The sequence below is a fragment of the Plectropomus leopardus genome, chromosome 18 (genome assembly GCF_026936395.1).
Source record: "Plectropomus leopardus strain MGB_pleo_1.0 chromosome 18, ASM2693639v1, whole genome shotgun sequence".
In the NCBI taxonomy this organism is placed as follows: Eukaryota; Metazoa; Chordata; class Actinopteri; order Perciformes; family Serranidae; genus Plectropomus; species Plectropomus leopardus.
Genome location: NC_142193.1, coordinates 9879375 through 9892751, shown reverse-complemented (window position 1 = coordinate 9892751; position 13377 = coordinate 9879375). Strand labels below are relative to the sequence as shown.

The 13377-nt window shown below is 41.3% G+C and overlaps 1 long non-coding RNA gene across 1 annotated transcript in view; it reads right to left on the bottom strand.

Annotated features, from left to right (window-relative positions):
• Positions 1 to 8835, bottom strand: part of LOC148186435 (uncharacterized) — a 148157-nt gene extending 139322 nt beyond the window's left edge. The window contains exon 1 of the long non-coding RNA XR_015779687.1: positions 8413 to 8835. This is a non-coding gene — a long non-coding RNA (uncharacterized LOC148186435). The remainder of the gene's footprint in view (positions 1 to 8412) is intronic.
• Between the last annotated feature and the right edge of the window lie 4542 nt (positions 8836 to 13377).

Genomic DNA, 13377 nt, shown 5'->3' with positions numbered 1-13377 from the left:
GTCAATCTTGATATTATGTCACCTGGCTTCCCCCTTTGCTCCCATCACAATAACTATGGCCACTAAAGGCCGCCGCCTAACAATAAGAAATATGGGTCATAATTGCTGCTTGTACAAGGACCTGTGTTTGCATTTTGGAGGAGTGCATACTTGAATTTTGTGTAATAAACTTGCTATCATTAAACTGTACACTGCATATGTGTCTTGCAAGAATGGAAAGCTTGACAGGCATCGAAACAGTTACTAAAGGGAGTAGGGAATAGCAGACTTGATAGTTGATAATTTATATGTACTTACATAAAGACCTTTGCTTATGAATTAATTTAAATGGTTATGGTTGTGTACTGAACCATGGAGAAAATCATAACTCATATCACCACTGGTCAGAAGCCAGCATCGGATTGTGGTCCGGGAAGCTGTACAGGCAGATGGAGGACGTGTCCTCTCTACCACCCACAACTCCACAGGACTTAGTGCACAGCATGCTGGGACAAAACTTAAGGCCCAACTCTTTGAAAAACTCAGTAAACTGTTTTCTCTTTCTCTATGTGTGTGTGTGTGTGTGTGTGTGTGTGTGTGTGTGTGTGTGTGTGTGTGTGCACATTTTAACTTTCTAATTTCTAACTCCTCTCTCCAGCCTTGTTCTGTTTGGCTGCTTCGCCTGCAGAATAAATAAATACACTTCAGCGCTATCGGTTTTCCATACTGCACAGCTCCCCCAGTCGACAGAAACATGTCAAACCGCGCAAATAAATAGCTCCCCTGTAACCCAAATAGTGTAATTGCTCAGATCCTGCGCCCCTGCCTGCTCTCTTCCTGAACATAAGAGCCTCCCCAGAAACTCCCTGTGCCCCCACCTGGGCCTGAGAAGAGGAGACTCTGTCTGCCCTGAGCTCTTTAACACCTCCACCTCTACCTCCACCCAACAACTTCTGGAGCAAGTCAGGGGGGTCCAGTTCACCCATACACCCCACCAACCTCACGCCAAGTGCTGTGCTCCATCAGCTTAAGGAAAGCCTAATGATCCCCACAGGAACTAAAGAGTCATTCCAGCAGCAGATGATAGGAAACAGCAAAGAAACATGTACTGTATATAACAACAGAGCAATAAGTGGGATTAAACATCCACAACCAGCAATTTCAAAGGTGAAACAAATTACAGTAAATAAAACTGCACAAATGAGATGTATTTATCATGTAAACTATGATGTGGTAATTGGTAGCAGGCAATGCTGCATGACAGCAGTAGCAGCGGCAAGATTTAAATGAACTAGAATTACTTTGTATGCCTCTGCAAACCTGTCAAGCATCCCTCCCCCCCCCCAGCCCAGAATATTTAAACAATCAGCGCAGTTTCAAGGTGGGCACGCAGGATTAGTTTTAAGTAAATGACCAAATATCTGGTCTGGTCTGTCCCTGACTTATGGCTTTGAGTAATGGCCAGAAAAGAGTTTTTGTGTGACATTATGATGCAACAGTGAAGCTGACCTTTGACCTTTGGAAATATATTGTGATCACTTCATCATTTTATCCTGTTAGACATTTCTGTGAAATGTTGTCATAATTAGTGTATGAATTCTGGAGTTATCGACAAAAACATGTTTTGAGGTCACAGTGACTTTGACCTTTGACCACACTTCTTGAGACCAAGTGAGACCAAGTGGACGTTTCCCTCAGGGCCTTCATAAGATATGGCATTCACAGGAATGAGGCAGGTGCAAGGTCACAGTGATCTTTGACCACCAAATCTACACAGTCCATTCTTAGAGTCCAAGCAGAGTTTGCGCCAAATTTAAAGAAATTCCCTTGAGATTCACGAGAATGGGACAGAGGGACAACCCGAAAACATAATTCCTCCAGCCTCGACTATCCCCAGCACGGAGGCATAAAACACATTAAAAATGTGAAAGCATATGCAAGAGGCCAGAATACATATGTACAGTAAATATAAGTTTTACAACAAGATTAAAAAATATCGACTTATATACTTTACAGCTATATATCGTTTCTTCACACGGAAGGTGCAGATTTGTTCTTTGGGTTCATTAACGAGCCTGTCAGCTGCAATTTAATGTAAATACATGTGAGTTAGGATCCTCTGTGTGAGGGTAGAAACAGTTAAATGCACTGAACTTTAACCTCAACCTTTTTTTTTTTTAACTCTGACCTGCGCCTGAACCCGAAACTCACACCTTCTCTACCAGTTTGCTGATTTTACCCCCGGGTGCAGCAGTAAACAGAGGGATGTTTCCCCTCCCTGGTGATATTCAATAGGTTCAGTGGGGAGAAACTGTGAGGCACAGTAGTTGTACGCACCAGGCTCAGACCTCCTCTGTATGACCCCAGAGGGCACAGCTAAGCAGGTCTGCTCCACTGGACTTCTGTGAGAGAACAGGATCATTTACATTCATAGGGAGGACAGAGTGTGTGAGTGTGTGTGTGTGTGTGTTTGTGTGTGTGTGTGAGAGAGAGAGAGAGAGAGCGAGAGAGAGTGGCAGGACGCTCCCCAGTTCAAGCTAAGGAAATGAAAAGTGTTTTCGAATGTTTTCACAACCTGGGAGAGTTTAAGGACCTTGCTAATCACAACCACACGTCCAAAACCTGTGTTGAAGCACTAATGGACAGACACCTACACACAGGATTACAGTACAACATGTACAGTGTGAAACCACAGTTTCCCAATGCAAAACTATCTGATTCACAAATCTGGTTTTGATGAATTATAGTCAAAATTGGCCAACTTGAATTTCCTATCTGGAGCCAGTGTAATGTAATATGAACTTCTGTACAGTACATCGACCAGCAGCTGAACATAGCAACGTGTATTTCCTCCATCATGACTCAAACATAAAACCCCTGAATCCCATTTATTATAACAGCATCTAATCCGGCTTCTCCCTGGCCTCTAATGAATATTTATGCTTTCCAGAGTGTTTAGGTTAGAGTTGTACACCGTTATCACTGGGGGCATGTCCGAGATGTGTAATTGTTTCCATCCATGTTCATGGTGTTTACGTTACAAAGCTTTGCCAGCAAAATAAATGTTTTCTGGACATGTAAACAAAGCAGCTAATGGCAACAAGAATGGTTCAGCAGTGGTACCATTACATGAGGCAGGTATACAGTAGTAGAATAATTTTGGTTAATTAATCTTAAGTCAAAAATTCTACTCAGTCTAGTGGCCAGTGGACGCCACGATGACCTCTTGGCAACGTCTTTTATAGGATTACCTTGTACATTTGCTGAGGTCATAGTCTGTGCTGCAGACAGCTTGAAGCACTTCCATGTTACCTCTTTACATCAGCATGAATTTCCTGACTCTCCACAGGCGCTTCATGCTAAAGGAATCAACATTACAGCATAACAGACTGTTTATAAAAATATGGCTGCCTGCATATTCTCTGTTACTGTATGGACAATGTGAACAGGCTCACTCATGGAGATGAACTTTGCCAAAATCTGCAGTTCCCCTCAGCTTTACAGAGTTATGCAGTGAGCTTTAGCTCATTATTTATGTGTGTGGCCCAAACTTTACAGCTTTGATTCACTCTTACTGCTCTCGCAGCGTGTTTTTAAGCATCAGCAGGTGGCTGTTTTCAGCAAAATAAATAAAATAATAAATAAATGAATAAGAGGGAGTGTGTTTGACAATATGTTTGCAATGTCACACTCAAAGTCTCCATGAAGTTAGAGCATCCGTAGCTTCTGTATGGTGATTATTTTCCGGTGAAGCGATATATTTGACTGATACAGTCAACAAAACAAAGCTAAATCAAAACCTTCACTTTGATTTGTACACTAAAATGTGGGCAGGCTAAGAGTTTTGTAAGATTCTGAGCTCAGTAGAGTCTGTTGCTGAGCAGACTGTTGGCTCCACACACACCTCCCTCACCGAAAAATCAGGAGGAAGACAAGGGAACGATGAAAATAAATTAGACCTTTAGTTTTTCGATATGAAAACAAAACAATCACTTCCTATCTATCTCCATATTGCCTTGATAGGTAGTTACTACAACCCACAAACGGGATGATGTAAAAATACTGTGATACTGATTTTATTTTACATATATTTGACATTTAACCAGCTCAGGAACATAGGATTTAAACTGGGTAAATGCATTTTTCATTTCATGGGAACCAAAAAAGGTGACAATGTAGGTTTCCATTGACCCCAAGTGGCTGAAAAGTCATTTATTTAAAATTTTAAGTAAAGGATTTAAATATGACATCCATAAACCTGAAAAATGTAGTCTTAGTATTTCAATGATTTTCAGAAAAACAAGCCATTCTAGTGCCACTTCCGAGTAAATAAAAAAAAATTTAGACAGAATGAAAAAAAAGCACATTTTCTACCATCTTTACAAAATGCCTGTGCAGACTAGCCTGTTGTTTTGGCAGCCGGCTATCCTGCACTATTCACTCTGTGCCTCCAACCAGCCCAGCGCCACCCCCACCTTGCCTCTGTTAGTGGCACACCCTCCTCTAAAAGCTTTTTTAATTATGGCAGCCATTAAAGCAAGGCTGGCTCTGGGCTCTGGCTGATGGTAGTGTATGCACCACTGCTCCTCTGAGCCAGCCACATGCTTACATGCACTTATATGACCACACACACGCACACAAACACACACACATATATGTACATTACATACAAATGCACCCACATACGGAATGCACACACGTATTTAAATGCACTCACAAAATGCGTAGACCAGACAACCAAACTGGCTCCAGTGGCATTAAATCTGTCTAATCATCTTTTTTTAAGTCTGCAAAAGTGATGATGGCATGCCCTCATCTACGCAAGACAGAGAGAAAGGACAGCAAGAGCGAGGGAGCAAGAAAAAAAGAAAGGCAGAGAGGAAAACAGAAGAGGAAAAAGGGCATGAGGGAGCAGAGCTATAAAACACTGTTTCCATCTGTCTCCCTAAAGAGAAGGTGTGTGTCTGCTGCGAGATTGTTCGCATAAAAAAAGCTGTGCTGGAAAATAAATGCAAGGCTAAATATAGAAAAGGGCAGCATGGTGGACTGGATGACTCATCCATTGAAAACAGATAAGTACACTTTCAATTATCAATCCCCTATCACAAAACAGAAATGAAAATGATGACATCATGTGCTCATGAGCTGCACTGTTGCCTGAACTAGCAGGGAAACCAGAAAGTCTGAGTTCCTCTGAGCCGGCAGCTAAAATAAAATGTGTGTTTTTAGGATGTGCAAGTGTAAGCGCTCCCAGGCCACTTCTACCTGTGCGAATGCGTCTGTGTTTATGAGATCCCAAGGCCGTCTGGTCTACATAAGACACTAATCCAATTGTCACCGTTCTAGGAGACGTATTCGACCCCAGGGCTTCAGGGGGTCACACTCGCTTCCTGTTTGGACCAATGGGGAGACTCCATCAGTGGTCTGACAGGCTGCTACAGCCACTCTCAGATTACACGGCCCCGGTCTGGGAGCCACACAGCTCCCAGGGGTCGTTTTCCGAGGTGTCCATATGTGATGTGTGGAAGCAGGGTGGGGTTCTGGGAGGGCCGCACAGCCACAGACTTGCAACCCTACCCACTTCAAAGGGTCCCTGTCCTTCGTATCCCTGAGGGCGCCCTGCTGTTTTCCCTCTGTGGCACCCCCAACTGGCTGGCCCGCCTCACAATGGCGGATGACGCAGGGCCCCTGCTCAAAGGCCTTGAAGTCGGACACTTTCCCAGCAGCCCCGCCTCGTGACCTTCCCTGTGTGTCTGATGCTCAGAGCATCCCAGCTGATGGGGGCTCAACTTTGATCTATCCTTAAAAAGAGTGTAACTTGAGGACGCTACATCAGGACCACAAGACTCCCTCCGATATATAGACCATATGGAACAACCTGCTGTGTCTCCACTATCTTTTAAAAGGAAGCTCTTATATTATATATAGGTTGAGACATATTGCAGGCATCTCTGATATCAGGAGAAAGGAGAAGAAAATACAATGACCACAACAAAGCCACACTTGTTCTCTGGGTTATTATTGTGCATGTGAGAGGGCCTGATGACAGATGAGCCTTTAAAAAAGGTGAGATGAAAGATTTCCACAATGTGATTAATTTTGTTGTGTGTGTTTCAAGAGTATATGTGCCTTTCCTCTTTGCATTTTCCTATTTTTACTGTCTCGTATAAGATAAAAAACAACATCCACAGAAGATAGTCCATCACCGCAAATTAGAGTCTTCATTTGATTGCATCAAAGTTTGTTTTATTGCTATTTTACTGTGTCCAGTGACAGCACTGCAGGATAACTACAGGAAAATGTAGACCCGACTTACAAGTTAATAGGCCATAACTCTAAAAACTGCTCATATTACACTTTAAACTCACACTTTCCAGGTGATGGATAAGTTAAAAAGGCCAAACCACCAAAAGGCACCTTCATTAGGGATCACTGGAGCATGACCTTGCGGCACAAAGTCTATTTTTCTCCGTTGCTTAACCAATGGTGATGGCCATCACTCATGCTGATTAAGTAAACCCCAGCGTTAATAGATTTCCTTTGGAAAGGCTCCTGACAAAAGTATAAATGTATTCAGGCTGAGCCCTTGGGGCGCTCCAGTGTGATACATGGCTCGTGTAACGGTCCAGGAAATGTTTGCGAGCAGACCAACTGGCTTAAAGGTTACATAAAAAGCCAGATTGGTTTAAACTGTCATTCGATTGACACTAGAGAGAGTTTGAAGGAAAAGCCATCATGCCGCACAGTGGGAAATCCTAAACAGGCTCTCTGGGATCCCGGAGATATTTGTTTTGAGCATTAGAGGGTGGTTAAACAATACAGGCAGGGGGAAGGAGCCCATGCTGAAATCCACCGGTGTTAAGGCTGAGTCATTCTCACGCCCCCCCATGTTGTCAGAACCCAAACAAAATCCAAACAAGCAGCAACACTGAGTCACTAACACCTTTTAACACGCCTGGAGCCACCATGAGCTGTGGACAGGTCAGCAGGTAGAGACTTACGACTGATCGGAAGCACATGAGCAGCAGATGACGATTTATTCTGGACAACACTGTGAAAATAGATTACAGATTATTACGGAGCTAAAGTATCATACAATGTCAGCGTATTTTTTCTGTCTCCTTTAATTAAAACTACTTTCCAGGCATTCTGATTATCTGTGTCAAAACACTTTAAAATAACTGCAGTTGGAAATTGTCTTGCAGTAACAGCAGTGTTTATTTAGGGGGGAAAAACTTGTTCCTGGTTTCAGTCTTGATGACAAAGCATTTTTGACATTTTCCAACAAGCTTTCAAAGACTGTTATTAGCCTAAAGGTTTCAGGAATTTTCTCAGCCCACAGAAAAACTGTATAACTCTTAACACTTTCTTTTCCGCCCGTCTCACACCAGAGAATACAACAGTCTGTTTGTCTTCAACTGTAACCCAAAGTGAGTTAAAAAATATCCAATTCGGCCTGAAGGTGGGCCATGATGTTATCTTAATCTGTATTCTGGCTACTTTCAGACAACTCTCAGCTTGTCAGCCTCAGATCAACTTTGTCAAACTGGCTTAACCTTATAAAGTGCTGGCAAAAGTTATATTTTTGTTATTTTCTCCTGCTGTAATCTTCTTTGTCATTTCTAAGATCCTTACATTTGCAAAGTTCAATCATATCTAAACAATGATCTTACAACACTTCTGGAGCCAATAACTTCTCGGATGCTGCTCTTTGATTTTGCAATCTCACAGGCTTGATATTGTGCAACTCACCACCATGACATCCAGGATGTTCTGGGAGACTTAACACAGAGTGTTCACCTGCTGGCTGTACTTTAACACCACTTGCATCCAGACTGCTGGAAGCATAATTGTAGGTGGGGGAGTTGATAAATTATTAATAGGAGATGCAAAAACATTTTTGTAAAAAAAACAAATATGATGATAAATAATGACATATGTTTTTCAAACCTGAGTTATCCAAGCATGTGCTTCAGTGAACTGATGACTGCATTTGTGCTTCACTATGACTGTGCAGACAGCACAACAACAACACTGCAGCCATTCACAGCAACATAAAACATCTCTTTATGCAGTCAGAAGCCACAGATAAACATCGCAGATGCCTTAAAGAACACAACTACAATACTTTAGGCCCACAACATTAATAACATCATCACTTATATGAGCTATAAAGATGTTATTGGTTGTAGCCAGCACATAATCACTTTCACTTGATTACCATCACTCCACACTGACAGCCATGCACAGTATGCTGTGCAGCCCTCATCAAACTGCACTAACAACCCACATGTCTTAATATCATTGCCAATGGACAACACACCAGACATCAGATGGCACACATATTAATGATGGCACAATACACAAACCATACAAACAACAATAAGCAGGTCATTAACTGAGAGCTAATAGTTTGAAGAAATATGTACTCACCGGTCACAGAAGAGCACTGCAAAACGGTCTTCCTCGAAGTCCAGTCCTCCGTCGCCGGTTTTTCCTTCGGCACACCTGTTTCTCAGGTAACTTTGATGTCTTTAGCTGACTTTAAGCACGAAAAGCTCCGTTAGCATGCAGATGGTGTGACAGTTGAGAGATGCACGACAGTTCGAATAAATCCAAGACAGCGTCCTGATATGAGCTGAACAACACAAATGCATCCTGCAGGGCATTAATCCCATTCTGTTTTTATTTCCAATATGGCGCTTTGCCAGGTGAAGACCAGTCCACAGAAGTCACCTACTCCATCATGTAGTGACGTTTTTCCTGCAGCACAGTCAGCTTCCACTCCCGCATAACGCAAATTCATGGCACCAAAGACTTCTTTTTCACGCCTGGCTAAGGTGTAGTTTAGCTAGCTTGCCGACTTATTAATCAAAGTTGGCTGGTGCAGCTGGTGCAGCTAAGAATAAGCTTTGAGCAACCAATCAACAAGCGGGTCATCTGCGGTCGAGTTTTGCATAAAATTGTGAATTATAATTTAAATTCCAATATGAATTATTTTTGTTAAATATACACAAATTTTAACGTGTTATAAATAATTAAAAATAAAATAAAAAATAACAAAGATATTTTGGGGCCTTTTGTGGGGGCAGACTAATGCTGATGTTTGATTTCAGAAATTCAGCATCGCATTTGTTTGTTTGAGAAGTGTCCTTTCAGAAACCAGTGGTGGAAAGTAACTAAGTGCATTTAGTCGAGTAGGATACTGCACTTAAGTAAGACCTTGAGGTACTTGAAATTTCTTGAGTATTAATGCCTTTATCTTTTTATGCCACCATAAATTTATACACCACAGCAATCCAAAGGACTATATCAATCCCTTGGTGAAATGAAATTTTATATATATATATGTATATATATATATATATATATATATATATATATATATATATATATATATACACACACACACACACACACACACACACACACACACACACACTGGGACTTTTAGTTGTGGCAGAGTATTTCCCCATTGTGGTAAAACTATTTGAATTAAAGTATAAAAACTTCTTCCACTTCTGTCAGAAACTACAGAAACTACAGTGTTGGACAAGTCGGAATGTTGTCCTGCTTGTGACATGAGATGCAAGTAGAGGGAGAAAAGTGTTTATTGAATATTTGTGCCAAATTCCATAACAACCCATGCATTTCTTGTCAAGATATTTCACTCTGTCTGGACCATCTTTATATGCAATCATTTTCGGGACTAAAGAGTTGAACAGACAGACCGGCCAACAGTCCTCTTCAGTGGCCACACCACGTAGCTAAAAAGATTTGGAGCAACATTTGGATGGAACCAGCCTCTGTGTCTGAGTCTCCTTGTCAAGGTCTGGAAATAATCCACTCCTCTTCAATAAGGAAAGAAAGAGGGAAAATTATAAAGCTGACAAGTCCCAAATGTGTATCCCTTCCCTGCTGTTACTCAATTAACCCTCTATGGTACATATAAAGTTTAGATCCCAAGGCAAATCTTCAAGCAAGAACATTCAACTTTTGAAAGTGTTTTTAGTGGGAGCGAGGGAGAGAAAACATACACAGGCATTAAAATGCAGAGGCCATATTTAAAACTTAATGATCAAGCAGTTGATAAGAGAATATTGGTGATTATGAGAAAGCCAAACGAATGGAAAACTAAAGACTTTCTTTTCTTTTTCTCAAGGAAGGAGGAAATGAAACATAAAGAAGAGGGGGATCTGTGTAGGATTAATGGATCCTGAGTGTGCAGACCTCCCCAGAGCTGAAGATTTGATTCTCCTTCATTCATCCAGACCTCTTTTCATCCCTCAATCCACATTTAAACCTCCCTTCATCCCTCAGTCCTCGATATTTCTAGTGTCAGCGTCTGTCATCACTCCTACTTCTCCCCTGACCTGCTCTCTTATTGTGCCCTCTCCTTTTCTCAAGAAAGACACTGATTAGCAGAGGACACAGTGACTGACTACTCTGTCACAGAGCAGCTCGCCGAGATTCAATCAGTCTATTGTTAGCTTGAAGTGCCTCATATATTTATATCTCTGGAGATTCAACATTAAGATGGAGAGGGGAATTGTGGGCTGGGACACAGAAAGAGAAAGTAACTGCTGGTGTTAATCTGACATTTTTTTTTTACAGTAAATTCCCAGTCTCCTGTGGTAAACAGATGGTGCAATAGATCAGATTGAGTCACACTGAAACAAGATAGATATGTTCCAGACTTGAAGCTTGATAAAATCTATATGTACTCAACAGCGGACATAAATAGACTGATTTTTTCCCCTATTTGAGCTAATGTGCTCCCTGCAGTAGAGGGAACAATAGCAGCAAACAAACACTGACACAACACCTTGCTCATGTTGTCAGACATCAGTCTCCCATGTTTGATGGATGGTTACTGATACTCATGCAAGAGTTGTGTCTGCACAGAGCCAGAGGTGTTCATTAGCTGCAAAGGGTTTCCTTTGATTACAGCGCCCCCTAGTGGCTGAAAGAGTTCAGAATTATTCCTCACAGCTGGACTCATGTAAATACAGTTGAAGAAGCCCATCTGTGCCAACTATGAATTGAGTGAGTGAGATCTATTTGTGAATAGAATATTGATTGCAAAATGAGAAAAAAAAACTGAAAAAGCATGTCAAATATTTTTTTTAAGCACTGGGGAGGTATTAGCATTTTTATTTTGGCTCAGGGGAGGGACATAAAACTTTAAAAGGCTGTATCTTTTTACTTATTTTAAATAGTCTTGTCAGGCATGAAGGCATGTTTTATTTTAAAATCGCCAAAATTACACCAGTCATCATAGCCAGAACTGTAGCATTTTCAATTTTTTCAACAACTCTTTAACACATCATTTTAAGGAGGACCTGCATTTTGATAAGAAGTAAGTTGTTATGCTTTGGGGATAACTCTCACTCTTGTGCTGTTTACTCGTTGCATTGGCTCAATACTACCTACATTTGGTTTGAATATAAAACATATGCTCATTCATGGTAGAGGGAGGGTCATGCATTTTCCCCCAGTCACTTTGGGAGGCTCAATGAAAAATATTTGTAGCTTTGGGGAGGGTCATTATAAAAAATAAATACATAATTAAATAAATTTAAAAAAGAACAAACTTGTCCAGGTCATTCATAATGACAAAGATAGAACCAATAGATGGCGCAAGAGAACAGCATCAAAGTTTCAAACAAAAGCAACAGCCTGTTGTCATTCCCATGTTGTTAAATACCGACGCTTGGTCAGTGATGCCAGCGTCACACACAGACTCTGTATGATACACCACCAGGCAGCATCAGATTGTTGATAACCTTTCGCGGAGGTATTATACATACGCCAGTTGTCCGGACGGCACCTATTGTGGCAGTATGATACACCGCTGGACAGTGTCAGTTTATAATGTGGGCTGACAGCACCATGGCACTTAGAAATCACTCAGATCACTTTAGCATTACTTAGAAATGCTACCAGCAACTGCGTAATATAAGAAGTTGGAAAGTCCTTACAGGGCAGGTAGAAAGGGAGGTGGATGGGTCCAACAAATCCCGTAATTTCATTTTCATATGAATGTAGAGCCACACCAAGATGTTTTTTTAACCTAACCACCTGCTTGTGTTACACAAGGAACATTGTGTTCATTTTGAATTTATTTTGAAAAAGACATTATGTATATAACAAGCACACATTTCTGTGAAAATGGAAGTGTATTTTTAAAAGGCACTATGCCCTCTTGTGCCATCTATTGGTTATATCTATGCCATCAGGTGCAAACTGACACACTGCCCTGGGACAACAACAGACACAGGAGGACACCTAGTGCGTCATGTAGACACGAACATCACTGGCCAAGAGGCAATATTTAACAGTTGGGATGAGAATGTGTCGACAATAAACATGGCAATGATGGAGGAGGACAAAATAATGTATTTTTTTTAACACAGTCCATATCTATAAGCTTTTGGAAAACATGCAGTGATACAGATGAAATGAACACAGAATATGGACCATCCGTGTCCAGATACATATCTATTCTTGAGCACAAATGAGTCATAGTTTCTTAGAAAACTGTTAATAGTGTTTTCGGTAAAGAAATGTCTCTGAAAAGGGATGCTGCTGTTAAATTTAACATAAATTATAAATGTTCAATGCTGTGAGCTCCATAAACTAAACAAACTTCTTAAATAAGAGACAGAAGAGACAAAAATCTCAGTGATGGATACCTCAAAATCTAGACAAGTAACACCAAAACTAGCCAATGGTTAAATTCTGCCAGAAGTGAGAAAATGGGTTATTTGGTTGAAGTGACCCTTTAAATGACCTCCATCACTCATTACTTCCACCTCTCCTGAAGCTCTGCCTCCATCCCGAGGGTGCAGAGAAGACTAAGGACACTAGAGGGCAGCCAATCCTCATATATAAACCCTGCAGCCTGGGTCTCTGACATCTCACCAGGCTGTCTGTTGCCTGCAGCTCCTCATTCAAACTGAATTACACTGTGAAATAGGATTACGTGTCAAGCAATGCAATGATTGAGCACAATTGTTGGGAGTTTGGCAGGAAAGCGGAATAAAAAGAAAATATATAAACACGCATTCCTATTTGTCATGCTGATGCGAGTCGTCTGTGAAACGACATTAAGATAAGTCGATCCTGGGTGTCAAATGATGGGTATCTTAGCATCCACACTGTTTTTTTTTTTCAAGTGAGTAAAAAATAGCAGCCGCTTGTCTGGCTGTTCCCCAGAGAGTATACAGACTGAGTTATGGCCCTATAATTATGTGCAGGAGAGAAAGTGTGTGTATGAATGAACGTGCTCCGTTTTAAAAGGCATTTTATTGTGGTTGCTGTTTCCTCAGATTGTGGGCCGGGGAGCGGATCTCCCTTTATGGGTTTGCTGTTTCCTCTCCCAGAGAGCTCCCCGAT